The sequence below is a fragment of the Gobio gobio genome (assembly GCF_949357685.1).
Source record: "Gobio gobio genome assembly, chromosome: 21".
Lineage (NCBI taxonomy): Eukaryota > Metazoa > Chordata > Actinopteri > Cypriniformes > Gobionidae > Gobio > Gobio gobio.
In genome coordinates, this window is record NC_137117.1 from 39,338,793 (window position 1) to 39,362,258 (window position 23,466).

The window sequence follows — 23,466 nt, forward strand, 5'->3', positions numbered from 1 at the left end:
CAGTGCTGGGTTGTTTCTCTACGAATGTCTTCCATGATGGTAATACAGCGGTGGGCACATTCTACATAGTAAAGTCAGGCTCACCTTTGCTGGGAATGGATCTGCTGAAAGCTCTTCACTGCCGTATTGAAGGCGATACTGTGATCATGAATGAGAATCCTGAAATACTTCCGATGCATACGGTAGGCTGCGCAAGTGGATTCATACACAAAGTGAAAGTTAAAGAGGGTTTCATTCCTGTTCAGCAAAAATTGAGAAGACTGCCATTGTCAGTGAGGCAAGCAGTTTCAGATGAACTGAAAAATCTGTTGGAGCATGACATAATCGAACGGGTTGATGCATCTCCATGGGTCTCCCCAATTGTAGTGACACAGAAAAAAGGAGGTGGAATTTGCATGTGCATTGATTTAAGGGAGCCTAATAAGGCTATAGTGATAGATAGTCACCCCTTGCCCCATATAGAGGAAATGTTGGCTGAATTGCGTGGGGCGACAGTATTCTCAACCATAGACCTAGCCTCAGCATACCACCAGGTTCCATTGCACCCGGAAAGTCGAGACTTAACAGTATTTATTACCCTGGACGGCCTGTTTCGTTATAAACCTGTCCCATACGGACTGGCTTCAGCCGCGCCTGCTTCCCAGAAAATGATGATGATTATACTGCATGGATTGTCAGGTGTTCAAGCCTACCTGGATGACCTTATCATTTATGGAGCAACAGAGGACATCCATGACACTCGCTTAAATGCTGTACTTCACTGTCTGAACAAGGCAGGTCTGAAACTAAATATGCAGAAATGTAAATTTAAGCTGCAAACACTTACATTTTTGGGGCACACAATTTCTAAACAGGGATTGCATCCAGACCCCGATAACGTAGCTGCTGTTGTGCACGCGCCTGCGCCCCATGATTCTGCCTCACTGCGCTCATTCTTGGGCCTCACATCTTGGTATAGTAAATTTATACCAGATTATGCAACAGTGGTTGAACCCCTGCCAGAAGTTTTGAGAACCTCCACTGACACAAACTTTCTCTGGACTGATAAAGCTGAACAAAGTTTTGTCACACTGAAGACACTCTTATCAAAGAGCCCCATTCTAGCTCTGTTTGATCCCGGACTGCCAACTTACGTGAGTACTGATGCTTCTGATTACGGTGTGGGGGGTGTTCTTTCTCAACTGAGCACTGATGGTACCGAGCACATAGTGGCATTTGCCTCTCGAACTCTTTCGCAAGCCGAAAGAAAGTACTCGACTGTGGAAAGGGAAGCACTGGCTTGTGTGTGGAGCATTGAAAAATGGAGAACGTATCTTTGGGGTAGACATTTCGTTCTGCGCACAGATCACCAAGCCCTTACAACGCTTCTTACATCCAAAGGAACAGGGAGAGCTGGCATGCGAATTGCCAGGTGGTCAAGCCCGTCTGTTACGCTATTCCTATGATGTGGCATTCCGCCCTGGGAGGTACAACACAACAGCAGACTGCCTATCTCGGCTCCCCTTACCTGAGACCAGTGACTCAACAGATGAACCAGAAATGGTTGCCACTGTTTCACACTTACTTACCATGTCAGTCTCTGAATTCTTTTCTGCATCAGAGAACTGCCTTCAGCTAGCACAACTTCGCGCACAGATTGTGAATGGCTGGCCTAAAAAGAAGTCAGTGACACAAGAACTAGAGCTTTACTTTCACATCAGACATGAGCTTTCCGTGGAAGGTCCGTTGATTATGCGGGGTGATCACTGCCTAGTAGTCCCATTATCACTGCGTACAAGACTGGTGAATTTAGCTCATGAAGGACACCAAGGCATTGTACGGACAAAACAAAGACTGCGCGAGCTCTACTGGTGGCCGAAAATGGGCAGAAGTGTAGAGACTCTGATTGCCTCATGTTTGACATGTCAGCTGAATGACAAAACAGCCAAGCCAAGCCTGCACCTCTCATACCTGTGGAACTACCTAATGGTCCATGGGAAAAGGTAGCCATCGATATTGTGGGACCATTTGAGTCTGCTACGTGGGATTGCCGCTATGCCATAACACTGGTGGACTACTATAGTAAGTGGCCAGATGTAGCTTTTGCATCGCAAGTGACAACAGATGTCATAACAAACTTTCTGGACACCATCTTTAGTAGAGAAGGAAACCCACACTGCTTAGTGTCTGACAATGGTCCACAACTAACATCTGCTGCTTTTGCTGATTTCCTGAAGGAGCGTAACATTCATCATGTGTACTCCAGTGTATATTATCCACAGGCCAACGGGGCAGTTGAACGATTTAATAGGGTGTTGAAACAATGCATCCAATCTGCAATCCAGGAAAAGAAGCCATGGAAGTTGGCTGTGACGCAGTTTTTGAATAATTTCCGAGCAACACCACATGCTACCACGGGGGCTACACCTTTCGAACTCCTTTGTGGTCGCAAGATGCGCACAAAATTGAATGTACTGCCTGCACGCACAGAAGCGAAGACCTATTCAGAGATCAAAGACACTGTGACACGTAAAGAGCAGAAATGTAAAGAATATACTGACAAAAAGAGAGGAGCTAAGGTGCCCAAATTCAAGGAAAAGGACTGGGTGCGTATTAAGAAACCAGAGCAGGTTCACAAAGGCTCAACAAGGTACACTGCTCCATGTTTGGTGAGAAAGAGAGTTGGTCCAAACATGTTCTTGCTGGAGGATGGAAAGAAATGGAACGTGTCTCATCTCTGGAGTTCCAGAGAGGTGTTGATAAGTTTGAGAAAAACGCCAGAAGTGAAACCAAGCTTACAGCCTCAGGTTCATGTAAAAGAACAGCAATTGAGTAACATAAGAAGTGTGAGAGTTCCTAAACAACCAGCTTGGTTGAAGGACTTTGTGTTAGGGAAATAAATAGAGGTAAAGGTGCTGAAATAGCCATAATTCAACAGTTGTTGTTTTGAGTTGTTTACTTGGTCAAGTTTAAATGTTATTAAGGCACTCATTAAAGAAAATGTTATTTGAAGTCCTCGGGAGTAATACACCAATGGTTTTACTAATAGTACTTTACAGTATTATGTTGTAATGTTCTAGTACAATACCCCAATATAAATGCGTCAAAGAAAGGGGAAATGTTGTGTCTGCAGAAGTATTGTGTAGTCACTAGATGGCAGTAGAGGAGAAGGAAGAGGAGAAGAAAGAGGTTAAAGGAAGAGACTATACACTCGTGCCTGTGTTTGTTTCTTTATTTTATTACAATACGTACAAACATCACAAAATGGGATTGGGCCTTTGGAGCACATTTTATTTCTATGTACTTTAGTATAACAAAAAGTATTTGTGACACACTATAAATTGGTATACTTAAAGTCAAAATAAAATTTGAACAACTAATGTTGTACTAAATGCATTTTAGTTGTAAAAAAGCAGTGCTAAAGTTCAACTAAAGTTGTATTAAATATGAACTTGTTTGTTCTAAAGTGGAACTATTCCAAGTATACGTAAGTACAATTTACAGTATATATATATACTCTTGTATATATTCAATATATTTAAGTTTTGAAATGCAAAATTCACTCAGCATAAATTTCAAATGTATTTTGGTGACATTACAACTGCAATTCAATTACACGGTAAGAGTGTTGAACATACATTTTAATATTATACTAATAAAAACTTTTAGTGATTTTGAAACACATTGCAATTGAATTCTAAGTAACCTTGAAGTGTGCTAATGACATTATAGTGTGCTTCAAATGGGTTACAATAAAGTTATCTTTATAAATAACAGTTACAGCTTAAGAATTAACACAAATGGACTGTATCGAACATAAAAGTGTGTTGAAGAAATAAAGCCAGCAGATATATCATTTAGGGCTGTAATCAAACAAAGAAAATCTTGGTCGACTGAGGTCCTGAAATTTTCGACTAAAAATGACGTTAGGAAAAAAAAAAGTTAAATGAATTAGCTGTGCACTGTGCACAGTACTTGGTGGCCTTGTTGTCTGCCTAAATGAATTATAAATAAACATTAAAAACTAGTAGGCTATTTGCAGTATATTAAATCGTTTTAGACATTTTTATTTTGGACTGAAATGAGTCTGAATCTGTCGGCTCTGACAGCGTTGCATCACGTGCACCTGCGCAATATCATAGCCTGTGATTTCCGAAAATATAGTAATTGTTACTATGTTGTCTTGTCAACTAGTGATATCATCACAAGAATTTTTGAGGAATATGCAACATAATTTAGACAATTGTTTTTGTCATATGTATTATAATAACTGACAGACACGATCATTCATTTCAGCCGCTCTGTGCAGCTCGAACACAGGATCAGCTCAGCGTCGCGGCTGAGACACGAATAGACTATTAACTTAAAGCTTTTACTCTTAAACACAAAAGGCACGTCCACTTTAATAAAAAAGGAATATTTATTAAACAAGCCAGATCAAGAGCAAAAACGAAATAAAGTGCATAACTGAAAAATAAAGCATGGGCTCAAAACAAATACAAGCAGTGGGCACAGCTCATCGCGCATTAGGCTCCAAATAAAAAATACAATAATAAAGTGCCCAAATCCAATAAATAATACTAGAAATAAATGAGCAGTTTGCACATTAATAAAAGGGAGGGGGCAACTCAAAACAGACGGGGCAACCTAACGCAGACAAGTTAACTTACCGTTTTTAGGTGATATGACGTATGTCGTCGAGCTGTGATATGCAAACTATTACTTGCAAAATTTGCATTCGACTTTTTTGCCATTTTCTATAAAAAAAAATGCTGCCACACTACCGATGTCTTTGTTGACATGGTAGAAGAGGACTGACTAGGAAAACACTCTCACAATTAAATAAATAATAGGCCTATACAGCAAAGTAGCGTACTTCAATCTGTCTCTCTTCTCCAGTGGGTTGGGCTAATCCAAAAGAAGTGAAAACAAGGGGGGTGTTCTGAAGACAGACTGTTACCTGTGAAACAGGGGTGCTCTGAAAACACCCCCATTAGCAATTAGTGCTTTCCACCTGATTAAATGAACGCGGCCAAACTGATGAAATGAACGCGGCCAAACTGATGAAATGACCACGGCAAAACTGATTAAATGAACGCTGCAAAAAATCGACCAATCATAATTTTGGTCGAGCCAGAACGTATCGACTAACAATCGACTAATCGACTGGGAGATTACAGCCCTAATATCATTAAATATCATCTGCAGAATGTTTGGCTTTTTACCAGAAATTATGCATAAACTGGCATCACATTAGTTTTATTGTTGTGCATGCACTAAAACACAGACAGTTCCGTTTGTTGGTGGAAGAATGTGAATGTGCAGAACTGCTTGTGTTTCAGTGCATTCGGATGGAATAAAACCATCTGTAACATTTCTCTGCTGCTTCAACTCTTAATGTACTGCACAACTGCTCCTGATGGAAAATGCAATGAAATGATTTGGCGGTCTCGCATTACGCATTAATTGAAATTATTAACTTTTCATGCAGTTAACGTTTCTGAATTTATTTGACATTTTAACTTTTTTTAGCTTTTTGTGTAATTTTTGAGGACTGGTCAGGATAATTGTAATAAACAATGTAACGTGCCATTAAAGTACCATTAATGGGAAAAGTGTATTAGTACAGGTGCATTGGACCTTTAACATTTTGGTTGCCATTGAAGTCCATTATATGGAGAAAAATCCTGAAATGTTTTCCTCAAAAAACTTAAATTCTTTTCCACTGAAGAAAGAAAGACATGAACATCTTGGTAAGCATTGGGGTGAGTAAATTATCAGAACATTTTAATTTTGAAGTGAACTAATCCTTTAAGGCCCATGACCATTTTAGTCCTCAAAGATATACAGTGGGGCAAAAAAGTATTTAGTCAGCCACCAATTGTGCAAGTTCTCCCACTTAAAAAGATGAGAGAGGCCTGTAATTTTCATAATAGGTACACTTCAACTATGAGAGACAGAATGACAATGTCTGATTTTTAAAGAATTTATTGGCAAATGATGGTGGAAAATAAGTATTTGGTCAATAACAAAAGTTAATCTCAACACTTTGTTATATACCCTTTGTTGGCAATGACAGAGGTCAAACGTTTTCTGTAAGTCTCCACAAGGTTTTTACACACTGTTGCTGGTAGTTTGGCCCATTCCTCCATGCAGATCTCCTCTAGAGCAGTGATGTTTTGGGGCTGTCGCTGGGCAACACGGATTTTCAACTCCCTCCAAAGATGTTCTATGGGGTTGAGATCTGGAGACTGGCTAGGCCACTCCAGGACCTTGAAATGCTTCTTACGAAGCCACTCCTTCGTTGCCCGGGCAGTGTGTTTGGGATCATTGAAATGCTGAAAGACCCAGCCACATTTTATCTTCAATGCCTTTGCTGATGGAAGGAGGTTTTTACTCAAAATCTCAGGATACATGGCCCCATTCATTCTTTCCTTTACAGGAATCAGTCGTCATGGTCCCTTTGCAAAAAAAAAAAAAAAACAGCCCCAAAGCATGATGTTTCCACCCCCGTGCTTCACAGTAGGTATGGTGCTCTTTGGATGCAACTCAGCATTCTTTCTCCTCCAAACACGACAAGTTGAGTTTTTACCAAAAAATTATATTTTGGTTTCATCTGACCATATGACATTCTCCCAATCCTCTTCTGGATCATCCAAATGCTCTCTAGCAAACTTCAGACGGGCCCGGACATGTACTGGCTTAAGCAGGGGTACACGTCTGGCACTGCAGGATTTGAGTCCTTTGTTACTTTGGTCCCAGCTCTCTGCAGGACATTCACTAGGTCCCCCCGTGTGGTTCTGGGATTTTTGCTCACCGTTCTTGTGATCATTTTGACACCACGGGGTGAGATCTTGCGTGGAGCCCCAGATCGAGGGAGATTATGTCTTGTATGTCTTCCATTTTCTAATAATTGCTCCCACAGTTGATTTCTTTACACCAAGCTGCTCACCTATTGCAGATTCAGTCTACAATTTTGTTTCTGGTGTCCTTTGACAGCTCTTTGGTCTTGGCCATAGTGGAGTTTGGAGTCTGACTGTTTGAGGTTGTGGACAGGTGTCTTTTATACTGATAACGAGTTCAAACAGGTTCCATTAATACAGGTAACGAGTGGAGGACAGAGGAGCCTCTTAAAGAAGTTACAGGTCTGTGAGAGCCAGAAATCTAGCTTTTTTGTAGGTGACCAAATACTTATTTTCCACCATAATTTGCAAATAAATTATTTAAAAATCAGACAATGTGATTTTCTGGATTTTTTTTCTCATTCTGTCTAATAGTTGAAGTGTACCTATGATGAAAATTCCAGGCCTCTCTCATCGTTTTAAGTGGGAGAACTTTTTGGGAGCACAATTGGTGGCTGACTAAATACTTTTTGCCCCACTGTATGCCCATGGCGACAAGTAGGCTGAGGGGTTGCCAATGGTGTTTCTGGACCAGGGTGGACATCGTCTGGCCAAGGGCCAGCGCTGTGACTTTAAATATAATCAGTCACTGTGCGCAGCTCAACCCCGGCTCAGAACTACCCTCGTGCACTAAGAGCGAAGGGCGGAGGTGGCCTGCCAGTGGCACTGCCACCCCACCAATGAGGGTAGTGAGAGAGAGGAAAACCTTATACAGCTTAAGGCTCTTTTGGTGTTCCATATTTTAGCACCAAATATTTCCACAATGCCAAAGCCTTCCAATGCACATCTGGGAAAAGGCAAGGGGCGGGCAAGGCGATTTACGCGTTGCACTACGCCCCAGCCACCGGGGAAAGCATGGCTGTCAAGTATGAATCTAATTCAGCATGAGCGCTATTATAGTGGGAATCTCAGCATCATCTTCATTTTCAACAAATAACCGCCCTCTCTCCAATGCAGCAATTGACATCTGTCCTCTGCTAGAGCCCCAAATGATACGCTAGGTCTGAGCACATTTTTTTTTTTTCAAGGACCAGCAATCCCATCTGTAAGCTACCAGCAAGCATGCGAGATAGTCAGTGTGGCCGTGAGACCACACACGGCGCGCTGAACACTCAAGCCCTTATGAAAAAGACAAGATGAACAACGTGCAAGAACAGTCTCCTTCATCGACACCGTGTTCGGCTCCGAAGTGAATGACAATAGTGCGCTGCATCCACTTCCGGTTTATACCCGCGGTGCGGGGCGGAGCAAGAGATGCAAATCTTGCACACCAATGACCATTGGCCCGTTCTCTATATCTCGAAGCTGATAGGGGCTCTCAGAAGTGACCCCGTACGTCGAATGTGACCGACTGAAAGGGAACTAAAGTTATCCAAATAACTAAGATTATCTGGCCTTTAATGACAATCCTAATGTCCCCTGGTCTGTCAAAGGGTTTGAGAACGCTTACTTTTTTTTTAGCATTTGCATCATCATCACACAGGGATTTTAAAAGTAGCAAGAATGTGATTTAAACAGACCAACTAAACATATTACAACATTTTCATAAATACTTACCACTATAGAGCTTTTGGATTGACAGTAAAGTGGATGTCAATATGTGCACTTGTCTGGAGAAATATCAGATATCTGTAAAATATCAAAATTATGCATTAGTTTTAAAACAATTAACAATTAGTATAATTATGACTTATGACTTATAATTATGACTTGGGCTATGCTCACCAAATGATGATGCATATCTATCAAAGCAATCATTAGAGACATGCAATGCAATTTGAATGTGAATGCAACCACTTAAAATATAAGTTAAAAGAATTGAACAATACTCACCACTACTACCAAACAGCATTCAAAAAAGAATGAATAATGTGTGTCGTCTTGAAAGGAGAAACACCAGATATCTAAACAGCAACCATATTATGTGTTACTTTTACAAAAACACACACATATGTACTGGCTTTTTCAATAGTAAAATTGACAGACTACAGAACAGAACAATATCAGTGAAACTTTTTTAATTGTTCATATACATGTAAATATTCACAGTGTAAAACTCTAGATCCCATCCACAGCAAGAGACAAAATGGCAATTGCAGGGGTTGGGCTTTTCCTCGCAAAGCATGTATTCCCAGGGGGCGGAGTTTCCAGAGAAAACATAACTTAACTTAACTTTCACATGAGTCATGCCCATTTATATGGTTGAACATCCTTAAACAATAAATAAATTGTACAAGATTAAACTGTTAAGATGAGAAACATAATTTCTCATTGCTATTTTCCAGTGTTCATTGGCACAGCCTTTGTCATTATTACACAAGAAAGATGACAAAGCAGTGAGAAACACTGAAATAAATAAAAAATAAAATTAAACACTGCATGTTTATTGGAAACTGACAGAACACCTATTTTTCACATTCCTGACCTGAAAGGTGTTCATGGACAAGTGCTTTGATGCCAAATGATTCACAAATCCAGCAGGTCGAGATGACACTGGTTTCAGTCTTCTAAGTGTGCAACTTTATACGCATTGTAAAATTAAGAGTCACTATGAAAAAACACTGATTTCGGCCTGGGGAACCGCGCCACCCAAATTCACAAATCATTAAGAATGACATGTGATATTATTTGCATGTCCACGACCGATCTTTACTGCAGTAAAGCAAAAGAATAGGCTACTTGCTGTTAGGATTTCAATATATATGGTGTTTTAGCTTTAAAATAATTTTTTTGGACTGATCTGATTCTTACCTGAACTGCACGCTATTGCATGTTCCTAACAAAATCGAAAGTTTGTTGGGCAGACAGATTATGGAGAAGAGACTGAACGTCTCGTGTGATGTGCAAAAAGTGTGTGTGTGTGTGTGTGTGTCTGTGTGTGTGTGTGTGTGTGTGTGTGTGTGTGTGTGTGTGTGTGTGTGTGTGTGTGTGTGTGTGTGTGTGTGTGTGTGTGTGTGTGTGTGTGTGTGTGTGTGCGCGTGAGTGAGTGACTGTAGGTCTTTGTGCATTTCATATGTATTAGTTTGAGCATTCAGTAGTATACATATGTGTGACTACTTCGTATATGTGAATGCAAATGTTTCATGTATGTATGCATGCGTGAATTAGGTTTTATTTAAGCCCACTGAAAAAAATGAGTCGTTGGATCAAAGTAAAAAAATTACTTCAACTTGTTACAAGTAATCGGTTTACTTTTTCTCATTTTGGACACCAATTTTAAGTTGAGAAAAAGTAAATTGAAAGTATACTTATTTTTTAGTTTAAAAGAAATATACTAATAGAACACTTGAATAAACTTCTTTTTCGTACGGGAATCTAGTTAGTCGACACACACAGGAAAAAATTGCACATATTTAAAAAAAAATTCATATACATGAAAATATTCAATACATTTTAATTACCTTCACAGTGTGAAACTCCAGATCTCATCCACAGCAAGAGACAAAATGACGGTTGGGCTTTCCCTTGCAAAGCATGTATTCCCCGGGGGCGGAGTTTCCAGTGAAAACATAACTTAACTTAACTTCAAAATGAGTCATGCCTATTTATATGGTTGAACATCCTTAAACAATAAATAAATTGTACAAGATTAAATTGTTTAGATGAGAAACATTACTTAATCATGTAGGAAATATGAAATGCATATTTAAAAATTCAGCAACCTCCCCATTGCTATTTTCCAGTGTTCATTGGCACAGCCTGTTTGTCATTATTACACAAGAAAGAGGACAAAGCAGTGAGAAACACTGAAACACCATAAAAAATAAAAATAAACACTGCACGCCATCGCATGTTCCTAATGTGGGTGGAGACTGGCCAGCAATGAGTTTCAGGTGCGGGTGGCTAGTCATATGGTCCTTTCACACTGAACGCGATTTTGACGCACAAATAATTTGCGCTATGGTTTTATTTTTTGATCAGCTGTTTATGTAATGAGTTCTTCCACACTGAAAGCGAATGTGCTGCGGCGAAAAAAACGTTTATTTTTTTCGTTTCGACTAAACACTAGCAGCGACAGAAAAGGCTTAAACCAATCACATACACGGAAACAAACGTCATGAAATGTCCAGTTGATGTCATGAGCTATTCAATCAACATTAACCTTTGCCAGGTATGGCATTTCTCACAAGATTACAGCTGTAGTTGTAGTTACAGGTGCACACAAGTGTCCGTGTTTTCTCAGCTGTTGGAGTTCTGAAACGTCACAGACGTCGCAAACTCGCGTCGCGGTTGATGTGAATGGTTTTGACGCAAACTATTCACACACAAAATATTCGTTTTTCTGCTTCGCTTTTTTGTTAAGCGTCTGGTGTGAAAGGGCCTTAAGGAAGCATAATTAGTTGTTGCAGCAACAGATGTTGAGATTGGTATGGTTCTGAAGTTGTGCTTGACGTGCAGCCTCTGTACCCTTTCAAAGAGGCTGACTTGAGAAGTTTTGCACTCTGTATGGCAGGGGCGGACTTACTATTTGGCAAAGGTAGGCGACCGCCTGGGGCCCCCGAAAGCCAAGGGCCCCCTAAAATGCTTGTTATAGGGGGGAGGAGAAAAAATTGCTAGTTGTTCCTCGGACCAAGACCGAAACCATCCTGGAGTTGGCGCACTCCCATCCGATGGCAGGTCACCTCGGGGCAGCTAACACCACGCAGCGTATCCGCGACCGGTTCCACTGGCCGGGACTGGAGGCCGAGGTGAAGAGGTTCTGCCAGGCCTGTCCGACCTGCCAAGTGACGTCGCCCAGGACTCCTCCCCCCAGCCCACTCATTCCGCTGCCCATCATCGAGGTGCCCTTCGAGCGGATTGGGATGGACATAGTGGGGCCGTTGCCAAAGTCTGCCCGTGGCCACGAACACATCCTGGTCATCGTCGACTATGCCACCCGGTACCCCGAAGCGATTCCCCTCCGCAAGGCCACCGCGAAGAACATCGCCCAGGAGCTGTTCCTGCTGGCCAGCCGGGTTGGCATACCAGCGGAGATACTGACTGACCAGGGTACCCCGTTCATGTCCCGGCTAATGGCGGATCTCTGCAGGCTGCTGCGGGTGAAGCAGTTGAGGACCACGGTCTACCACCCACAGACGGACGGGCTGGTCGAAAGGTTCAACCAGACCCTCAAGCAGATGCTGAGACGTGTGGCGGCGGAGGATAAGCGGGATTGGAACCTCATGATTCCTTATGTGCTCTTCGGGATCCGCGAAGTACCCCAGGCCTCAACTGGCTTCACCCCCTTTGAGCTTCTCTTCGGCCGCCAACCACGAGGGCTCCTGGACATCGCCCGAGAAGCTTGGGAGCAGCAGCCTGCCCCTCATCGCACCCTCATCGAGCACGTCCGCCAGATGAGGGAACGGATCGACCGGGTGATGCCATTAGTCCGGGAACACCTCAGCAAGGCTCAACAGGCGCAGCAACGCCGGTACGACCGGGCAGCCCAACCACGGGAGTTCCAGCCGGGAGACCGCGTCATGGTCCTGGTCCCCAGCTCTGCCTGTAAGTTCCTGGCCACCTGGAAAGGACCCTACACCGTGATCGAGAGGATTGGGCCAGTCACATATCGTCTGCGGCAGCCGGGATGACGGCAGGCAGAGCAACTCTACCACATTAACCTCCTGAAGAAGTGGGTGAGGACCCGGGACCAAGTAGCGGCCTTGAGTATCACCGACCCCGTGGTTGTAGACGTCAACCCCCATCTTTCGGCTGCCCAGAAGGCGGAGCTGCAGCACCTGGTCAGTCAGTTCCAGGATGTGTTCTCGACCCAGCCCGGGCAGACCAACGTGGTACAGCACGACGTCCGAACACCGCCAGGAGTCATCGTCCGGCAACGGCCCTACCGTGTCCCGGAGGCTCGTCGGCAGCCTCTTGAGGAAGAGATCCAACAAATGCTGAAGTTGGGGGTAATCGAACCATCCCGGAGCCCGTGGTCCAGCCCCATCGTGATGGTCCCAAAGCCGGATGGCACCCTCCGCTTTTGCAACGACTTCCGACGCCTGAACGAAGTCTCCGAATTCGACGGGTACCCCATGCCTCGGGTCGATGAGCTCCTGGATCGGCTGGGAAGGGCCCGGTACATCAGCACCTTGGACCTCACCAAAGGCTATTGGCAGGTACCGCTCTCTGAATCCGCTAAACCCAAGACTGCTTTCTCAACCCCCAGTGGCCACTGGCAGTACCGGACCCTTCCCTTCGGCCTCCACGGGGCCCCAGCGACCTTCCAGCGGATGATGGACATCATCCTAAGGCCCCACCAGGCCTACGCGGCGGCCTACATTGATGATGTCGTCATCCATTCCGAGGCATGGGGAGACCACCTGGAACGTCTGCGGAGGGTGCTTTCGGAGCTCCGGCGGGCTGGACTCACTGCCAACCCCCGCAAGTGTCACCTCGCCCTCTCCGAGGCCAAGTACCTGGGTTTCCGAGTCGGAAGGGGCCTCATCCAGCCCCAGGAGAAGAAAGTCGAGGCCATCCACTCCGCCCCAAGACCGCAGACGAAGACCCAGGTACGGGCCTTTTTGGGGTTGGCAGGGTACTACCGATGTTTTATCCCCAACTTCTCCTTTCTAGCCGCCCCCCTGACAGACCTGACCAGGAAGGGGCAGCCGGAGAAAGTCTGCTGGACCCCAGCCCTCGAGGAGGCTTTCGCCCGGGTCAAGACAGCCCTGACGTCGTCGCCGGTACTCCGCGCTCCAGACTTCGGTTGCCCCTTCCTGCTGCAGACGGATGCTTCCGACACAGGACTGGGGGCCGTCCTGTCGCAAATCCAGGAAGGCGAGGAAGCTGTCCCCGGCTGAGACGAGGTACGCCGCCGTCGAGAGGGAGGCCCTGGCCATCAAGTGGGCAGTCCTGGAGCTAAGTTACTACCTGTTAGGCCGCAAGTTCACCCTGGTCACCGACCATGCGCCCCTTCAATGGATGGCCCGCGCCAAGGACACCAACGCCAGGGTGACTCGCTGGTTCCTAGCGCTCCAGGACTTCCACTTTGAGGTACGTCATCGGGCCGGGGCCGCCAACGCGAACGCCGATGGCCTCTCAAGGATATGGACAGCTTATGCAGGTCTGTCAGGGGTCATTCCCCACCCTCCCTTTGTTTCACCCCTACTGTCTCCATATGTTCACAGGACCAGAACAACGCTTAGGGGGGGGGGGGAATGTGACGAGTCCACCCAGAGGAATCAGCGTCGCCCTGGCAACAACGCACCTGCACGCAATCACCATGGGCTGATCGGTCACAGCTGCACCTCATCAGCCCGGAGACATAAAAGCAGCTACGGATGAGCAGACAGACAGACTCTGGTCTCGAGCTGAATGTACTGCTGGACTAACCTCTCTCTTTGTTCTCCTAGAAAGCAGCGAGTGACCGACAGCCCAATTCACTGGAGCACGTTTGGGACACCCACATTCACCAGGATCGAGCACCACACGGGACGAGGATTCACCAGCCATCACACACCGGCTTACGAACTGTTTTCACTTTATCACGAGCACTGTAATTAAAATCCACCCTCCGGGGCCTTTTCACTCAACCTGCCTTGTCGTGTGATTCCTCACCCCGTGACAGTATATAATCTAATAATCAAAACTCTCATGAGGACAAAACAAAGTTAACTTTCAAAGTTTTATGTCTTCCCTGGCCATCTTTAAATAAGTTTCCAAATTATAACATTGTTATGAAATGCTCTTAATATGCTGAATAATTATGCTTTATATGATTATATACACTTTTGCTTTCTTGTTTTCTGCAGCGTTTTAGCAAATGTGTCTATTTTGCTGCTCACCGTGTTTCTGCTAGTGTTGTTTAAGGGGCACTTCAGCGCTGGGAAGATGAATATGTATTTAAACTGGGTCATTTATGTAGTATTATGTAGAATTTGGTGCCTTCTAGACTGAGAAAAGACTTATGTGGATGAAAGACAATGAGGGCGCGTTATGAGATCATGCCTATGGAAGCTAAACTTTCATAGGAATTCATTGAAAAGTTGAAAAACTCCGCTCGCTCCGTTATTAATGCCCGATCCGAGCGGCTGTGCACATTTACATTCTGTGAGTGAGATCTCTCCCCTATGGGCGGGTTGATAACATGCGGAACAGCTCCTTCTACTGGCTGTAGTCTCTAGCCTCTGGCCAAAGAATCCTCTGATGACACAAATATCGTCATTTTGCGTCATCGGAGGATTTTTTCCAGAAATAAAATGCATAATTATCTCGTCTCAGGGGGATATGAGGGGGGAAAGTACCATAATTTGAATATACTACCGGGTTTCTCCTGATACAAAGCTTAATGCTAAATCACTGAACTAACCCTTTAAAATAACCGCGTCATCTGCAGCTCTTAATGTGACGCGTTACATCTTTAGCGAGAGAGAGAAGCAACGCGCATGGAGCAGAAAGGGCTTGAATGAAGCACATTTGGCTCTAGATAAAAATATTAAGAGGATGTAGAGCCGAAAAATCATTACAATAAATTACCCTTTGCGATTGTGGTGTGAACTCTCCGTTGTTTTGACCCACTGCTCAAACTGTAAAATGGTGCAATTATGTCCCGTGGTCGGGATGGAACCAAGCCAGGGTCCAGAACCAGAGTGCGGCCCACCATTTGAATATTGCTGCTCTATAATATTTTATAGGCTCTACTCTAGATAGGCTTATACTCTACTCTATACTCTAAGTTCACCCGTTGGCTGTGCATTGGAGTGTGAATACAGCTCTTAGCAGAATCATGAAAAGTGCATGTAAACGTGATTGAAGAGGTTTGCCTGTGTCATGTAAACATCTTACTGTGATTAAGTTCTTACTCTGATTATGTTATTTGAAATAATCACATTATTGGTGCACATGTAAATGTAGTCATTGAAAAAAGGACATTTATCTTAGTCCTGAGGTTTCCAGTGTTAATTAGAGGAATGTAACCTTACACCCTGTAAACCGCAGCACCTGTATGTAAGGCTCAGTGTGAAACATTCAGAAACTTCCATGGTCACTTCTACTGGACGTAGAGTCTCTCATGTGACGCCTGTAAGTCAATACAAAAACACAATTACAGGAGGCCATGAATATCAGGTGAAAATAATGGTGTAGATCAGGGGTCTCAAACTCGCGGGCCGCATATTTTGTGGCCCCCTACTTGACATCAAAGTTTAGTGTTTAGTTGTTCTGAAAAGCACCTTTTTGCTGAGTCGTTGCGTGTCCCGTGCTTGCCTCACTTCGTGTGTTTGTGTGTGTGTGTGTGTGTGAGAGAGAGAGTTAGCTCGGCCCTCCCTCGTGCAGTATAATTGGTTGACACCGCGTGATTGACAGGAACAGAATTTGAGGCTGATCCGGGCTGATCAGACAGTCGAAACCAATGTGGTCTAACAGCGCTCAGATGGCCAATCAAATCAAAGTAGGCGGGGTTCGTGCACAATCTTCACACACACACACACAGACGAGCGCGTCAATCTATCGCTTCATGCCGTTGCGGAGAGACTATATTCTTTCCAGTGAAATCGAAATACAAAATGCACACACACAAATGCACACAAAATGCAACATGTCCATGCTCTTAATATACAATCATTGATGAACATCTTTTTGAACAAGAACAAGATTTTAATGAAGAAGAAAAAAAACTATATGAGAGCGGATTAGAACTCGGAACCTTTGAGACGGTTTACTAAAATTCTACCACTAAACCACCTGGGAACTCAAATATTTGTAGCAAATCTATGTATTTAATCACTCATGTGAAGAATCTCAGGACTAATAATATATTTGACGCAAATTAATCCAAATATTGTTTGCAAATAGTCCCAAATAGATTATTTCCCAGCCAGAATTAGACCTAGAATTTCATTCACTGTTCTGTTTGACCTGGGTACGGCCTTGCTTTGAATTAGTATATTATTTTAAATAAAATTAAAATCATTCATTATTACATAATGATTTAATTTCTATAGGCTATATTTAAAAAAAAAATAGAGTAGGCAAGAGAAGCCTTCATGAAGCATTCATGTTCAGAAGGAAAGTTCAAATTCAGAGGAACAGTTCATGTTCAGAAGAAACATTCATGTTGAAGAACTGTTAATAATAAAGATTGAGAAGATTTTTGTGGAATACTTGATGCGGCCCAGCCTGACCCAGAGTCTACCTCCACCGGCCCCCAGGTAAATTGAGTTTGAGACCCCTGGTGTAGTTGCAAAAGCATAAACTATAACTGTATAATGTATAATTGTATAATATCTGAGAAACAAAATTGTGTGTCATTTTCATTGTCTTCATCACTAAAGATAAATCGCTCTGTGGTGATACTTGCCTTCTTGTGTTATCAGTAGATGACAGCAGTGATGAGCACCGGGATGAGCACAGGGATGAGAACAGTGATGAGCACAGGGATGAGAACAGTGATGAGCACAGGGATGAGAACAGGGATGAGCACAGGGATGAGAACAGTGATGAGCACAGGGATGAGAACAGTGATGAGCACAGGGATGAGAACAGTGATGAGCACAGGGATGAGCACAGGGATGAGCACAGGGATGAGAACAGTGATGAGCACAGGGATGAGAACAGAGATGAGCACAGGGATGAGCACAGGGATGAGAACAGGGATGAACACAGGGATGAGCACAGGGATGAGCACAGGGATTAGAACAGTGAGGAGCACAGGGATGAGCACAGGGATGAGCACAGTGATGAGCACAGGGATGAGCACAGGGATGAGAACAGGGATGAGCACAGGGATGAGCACAGGGATGAGAACAGTGATGAGCACAGGGATGAGCACAGGGATGAGCACAGGGATGAGAACAGTGATGAGCACAGGGATGAGCACAGGGATGAGCACAGGGATGAGAACAGGGATGAGAACAGTGATGAGCACAGGGATGAGCACAGGGATGAGCACAGGGATGAGAACAGTGATGAGCACAGGGATGAGAACAGTGATGAGCACAGAGATGAGCACAGGGATGAGAACAGTGATGAGCACAGGGATGAGCACAGGGATGAGAACAGTGATGAGCACAGAGATGAGCACAGGGATGAGCACAGGGATGAGAACAGTGATGAGCACAGGGATGAGCACAGATATGAGCACAGGGATGAGAACAGTGATGAGCACAGGGATGAGCACAGGGATGAGCACAGGGATGAGAACAGTGATGAGCACAGGGATGAGCACAGGGATGAGCACAGTGATGAGCACAGGGATGAGCACAGTGATGAGCACAGGGATGAGCACAGAGATGAGCACAGGGATGAGCACAGGGATGAGAACAGTGATGAGCACAGGGATGAGCACAGGGATGAGAACAGTGATGAGCACAGAGATGAGCACAGGGATGAGCACAGGGATGAAAACAGTGATGAGCACAGGGATGAGCACAGAGATGAGCACAGGGATGAGCACAGGGATGAGAACAGGGATGAGCACAGTGATGAGCACAGGGATGAGCACAGGGATGAGCACAGGGATGAGCACAGTGATGAGCACAGGGATGAGCAAAGGGATGCCCATAGCTGTGGTCATGCCCGCAGTGACTGATTTACTGTAGATGGCAGGTGGTAAAGGCTCTGTAAAGGACAACACGTTTTCAATCGTTAACAACTTTAATAAATGTCCATGGATTTTCATGATTTACACTGCCGTTCAAAAGTTTTTGATCTGTAAGATTTTTTTTATGATTATCATCAATGTTGAAAACAGTTGTGTAAAACATTTTTTCACAGCATTTATTTTAAATAGCATTTTTTTTTTGCAACATTATAAATGTCTTACTGTCACTTTTGATTCATTTAATACATCCTTGCTGAATAAATGTATTAATTTATTTAAGTTATTTACCGAAAAACAAAAAATCTTACTGACCCAAAATTTTTGAATGGTAATACAATGTTGCAAAAGCTTTCTATTTCAGATAAATACTGTTCTTTTGAATTTTCTATTTATCAAAGAATCCTAAAAAAAAAAAAAAAATTACACAACTCTTTGCAACATGGATAATAATCATAAATGTTTCTTGAGCAGCAAACCATCATATTAGAATGATTTCTGAAGGGTCATGTGACACTGAAGACTGGAGTAGCCTAATGATGATATTCAGTTTTGATCACAGGAATACATTATATTTACAGGACATAGTTGCAATTAGATATAGCTTTAATATTGTCTCATAAACCTTAGGAATATTGTACAGCATTCCTGAACAACACAACAATTATTTGCTCTCAGGCACGTCTGCACATCTCATGACGCAACATCAACTTATCCCATAAGTCACTTGAGTTCAGTCATACATTCTGTCAATTCATAACTTTCTTTGTTATTCTACGAGTAAATAAACCCAAATATCAACCTTCATTTTAATAGCATGTCGTTTCAGCTCACCGGAGGGGACACAAAAGGTTCTTGCGATTGTATAAAATGCCATGAAATTACAATTTCATATTTTCCCAAAGTTTTAAAATGCCTCAGAATTAATATGTATTTGTCATAGCTGTCATATAATCTATGCTGCTGTCCTTTTATATACGGAGGACTTCGACATTATGGTGATGCAATACCACAATGCATTTCATCAGAAAATTAAAAACACTAATGTGCTAGTAATACTTACGATAGACGATAATGTTGTACATCTTGTTTTCCGGCTGTGTATCGCCCAGTTTGCAGACTTCGTAAAGTCCTCCATCCATCCATCCATCCATCTTCTTCCGCTTTATCCAGGGCCGGGTCGCGGGGGCAGCAGTCTAATCAGAGATGCCCAGACTTCCCTCTCCCTAGACACTTCCTCTAGCTCTTCCGGGGGTACACCGAGGCGTTCCCAGGCCAGCCGGAAGACATAGTCCCTCCAGCGTGTCCTTGGTCTTCCCCGGGGCCTCCTCCCGGTTGGACATGCCCGAAACAGGAGGCATCCGGAACAGATGCCCGAGCCACCTCAGCTGACCCCTCTCGATGTGGAGGAGCAGCGGCTCTACTCCGAGTTCCTCCCGAGTGGCTGAGCTTCTCACCCTATCCCTAAGGGAGCGCCCAGCCACCCTGCGGAGAAAGCTCATTTCAGCCGCCTGTATCCGGGATCTTGTCCTTTCGGTCATGACCCAAAGCTCATGACCATAGGTGAGGGTAGGAACGTAGATTGACCGGTAAATCGAGAGCTTTGCCTTGCAGCTCAGCTCTTTCTTTACCACGACAGACCGGTACATCGACCGCATTACTGCAGAAGCTGCACCGATCCGTCTGTCAATCTCCCGTTCCATCCTCCCCTCACTCGTGAACAAGACCCCTAGATACTTGAACTCCTCCACTTGAGGCAGGAACTCTCCACCAACCTGAAGTGGGCAAACCCCCCTTTTCCGACTGAGGACCATGGCCTCGGATTTGGAGGTGCTGATCCTCATCCCAGCCGCTTCACACTCGGCTGCAAACCGTCCCAGTGCATGCTGAAGGTCCTGGTTAGAAGGGGCCAACACGACAACGTCATCCGCAAAGAGCAGAGACGAAACCGCGTTGTCCCCAAACCTGACACCCTCCGGCCCCTGGCTGCGCCTAGAAATTCTGTCCATAAAAATTATGAACAGAACCAGCGACAAAGGGCAGCCCTGCCGGAGTCCAACATGCACCGGGAACAAGTCTGACTTACTGCCGGCAATGCGGGCCAAACTCCTGCTTCTGTCGTACAGGGACCGGACAGCCCTTAGCAAAGGACCCCGGACCCCATACTCCCCCAGCACCCTCCACAGGATGCCGCGAGGGACACAGTCGAATGCCTTCTCCAAATCCACAAAACACATGTGGACTGGTTGGGCAAACTCCCATGAACCCTCCAGCACCCTGTAGAGCAGGGATGGGCAACTCCAGTCCTCGAGGGCCACTGTCCTGCAGAGTTTAGCTCCAACCCTAATCGAACACACCTGAACCAGCTAATCAATGTCTTCAGGATTACTAGAAGGCTACAGGCAGGTGAGTTTTATCAGGGTTGGAGCTAAACTTTGCAGGACAGTGGCCCTCGAGGACTGGAGTTACCCATCCCTGCTGTAGAGGGTATAGAGCTGGTCCAGTGTACCACGGCCCGGACGAAAACCAGACTGTTCCTCCTGAATCCGAGGTTCTACTATCGGCCGTATTCTCCTCTCCAGTACCCTGGCATAGACTTTCCCGGGGAGGCTGAGAAGTGTGATCCCCCTGTAGTTGGAACACACTCTCCGGTCCCCCTTCTTAAAAAGAGGGACCACCACCCCGGTCTGCCATCCCAGAGGCACTGTCCCCGACCGCCACGCGATGCTGCAGAGGCGTGTCAGCCAAGACAGCCCCACAACATCCAGAGACTTGAGGTACTCAGGGCGGATCTCATCCACCCCCGGTGCCTTGCCACCGAGGAGTTTCTTGACCACCTCGGTGACTTCAGCTTGGGTGATGGACGAGTCCTCCTCTGAGCATCCAGCCTCTGCTTCCTCAATGGAAGACGTGATGGCGGGATTGAGGAGATCCTCGAAGTATTCCTTCCACCGTCCGATGACATCCCCAGTTGAGGTCAACAGTCGCCCATCGCCACTGTAAACAGCGTTGGTAGGGCACTGCTTCCCCCTCCTGAGGCGCCGGACGGTTTGCCAGAATCTCTTCGAGGCCAGCCGATAGTCCTTTTCCATGGCCTCACCGAACTCCTCCCAGGCCCGAGTTTTTGCCTCCACAACCAACCGGGCTGCAGTCCGCTTAGCCTGCCGGTACGTGTCAGCTGCCTCGGATGAGTAAAGTCCTGTTTGACTAAATTTGACGTTCATCAGGATCAGTGTCACATTCCCTCCATCAGAGATCAGTGAGACTCCAGAAATCCAGCACTTGTGCTCACAGACTTGATTATGGCAGATTAGCTGTGCTATCAGTTCCCGTGAGGAGACACGGGTAATCAAAACCTGAGGGTCTTCATCCCACTTCTTAAAATGAATAGAGATGTTGAGGTTTCCTCCTTCAGACACCGTTAGCGACTCGACCTTGTCATCAAATGCAGCAGCAGTCACAGCAGCAATGCCTATAAAATATTCGCACCGTAAATATAAACTGTTTACAAGTAAAGGGGATCAACTCACAAATTACTCACATGACTTACCAATAAAACACGCTACAAGAACGGGCATCATCTTCCTTTTTTTAGATTGAGACGTCTGGATTAATATATCCGTCCTATGTGTGGCGACATTTCATTTGGTGTGTTATCGCTGATAGTTTAAGATCATGAAGCTGGTGTGTTAACAAACCCCTCCTTCTGAAAATCTCTAGGACCTCAAAAGTCTCAATTTTTCACAAAAAGTTGCGAGATATGAAAATAAATATGCATATTATGTATTACATATTATGTGTACAACATTTTCGTAAAAAAAGAACACGCACTGACACGGGTGTCACAAACACTGGGGATTATCTGGAAAGGTCTTTATCCCTACATTTCAACTCAGGAAGTCCCTAAGAAGTGACATATAACACCCAGGTTAAGTAAGTCATGTGACCATGTGTGCAGTTAGCACATGTTGCAGTGTCAGCGATTTTTAAAAACGCTTGTTTTTGTTACTAAAGGTATGTTTCAACCCATGCAACAATTCTAATGTTTTAATAGCATATCATAGATTACACTTAAAGGGATAGTTCACCCAAAAATTTTAATTCTGTCATCATTTACTCAAGTTGTTCCAAACCTGTATGAGTTTCTTTTTTCTGCTGAACACATAAGAAGATATTTTGAAGAATGTTTGTAACAAAGCAGATAGAGCAACCATTGACTATCATAGTATTTTTTCCCCTACTATGGTAGTTAATTTTTGCTCTCTCTGCTTGGTTACAAACATTCTTCAAAAAATCTTCAGAACAAAGAAACTGGTTTGGAACAACTTGAGGGTGAGTAAATGATGACAGAATTTTCATTTTTGGGTGAACTATCCCTTTAACTGGATTTTAATATATTTCTAGAACAAACTGATATAAAAGAAGTTACAAAAATATTGTGGTGACATATGTGTCACATCAGGCTGTTAACCTTAAAACCGTAGGTGGAATTTTGATGTGACGGATTTGTCACATTAAGAAAAATGTGAATGAGCTGCTTAATTAATTTAGCTGATTCAATTATTTTAGTGTTATATAGTTTCTCTGTGTTATATACAGTGGGGGAAAAAAGTATTTAGTCAGCCACCAATTGTGCAAGTTCTCCCACTTAAAAAGATGAGAAAGGCCTGTAATTTTCATCATAGGTACACTTCAACTATGAGAGACAGAATGAGAAAAAAAATCCAGCCAAACCACCCGTATAGCACAGATGTATAAGGTGTTGAGTGCGAATTCCAGCGCGACGCTTCAGTAAACGTCATAAAGTGCGAGATAAGATGTAAGTAGCTAAACTAAACATTTCATATTTGGCAGCTGTTTTAGGATTGAAATGTTAAACTACCAACAAAAATTATCAGGCAAACTAATAAACTTTTGTCTAATTTCGCCATTTTGAATTGAGAATAGGCCTATATAATTTACGTGATTAATGTAATGTAATAAATAGCAACTGTCAATGTGAGAGGACAAGAAACATTAATGAAGCTTTCTTCGTATAAGGCATAAGATTAATGAATGTGTACATAT

General features: G+C 44.2%; 1 protein-coding gene across 1 annotated transcript in view; it reads right to left on the reverse strand.

Annotated features, from left to right (window-relative positions):
• Positions 1 to 10,317, reverse strand: part of LOC307117844 (interferon-induced very large GTPase 1) — a 53,446-nt gene extending 43,129 nt beyond the window's left edge. The window contains exons 1-2 of the mRNA XM_079803013.1: positions 10,283 to 10,317; positions 8,439 to 8,785 (exon numbers count right to left, since the gene is read on the reverse strand). The gene's annotated coding sequence lies outside the window, so the exon portion shown is untranslated. The remainder of the gene's footprint in view (positions 1 to 8,438; positions 8,786 to 10,282) is intronic.
• Positions 10,318 to 23,466: the final 13,149 nt, after the last annotated feature.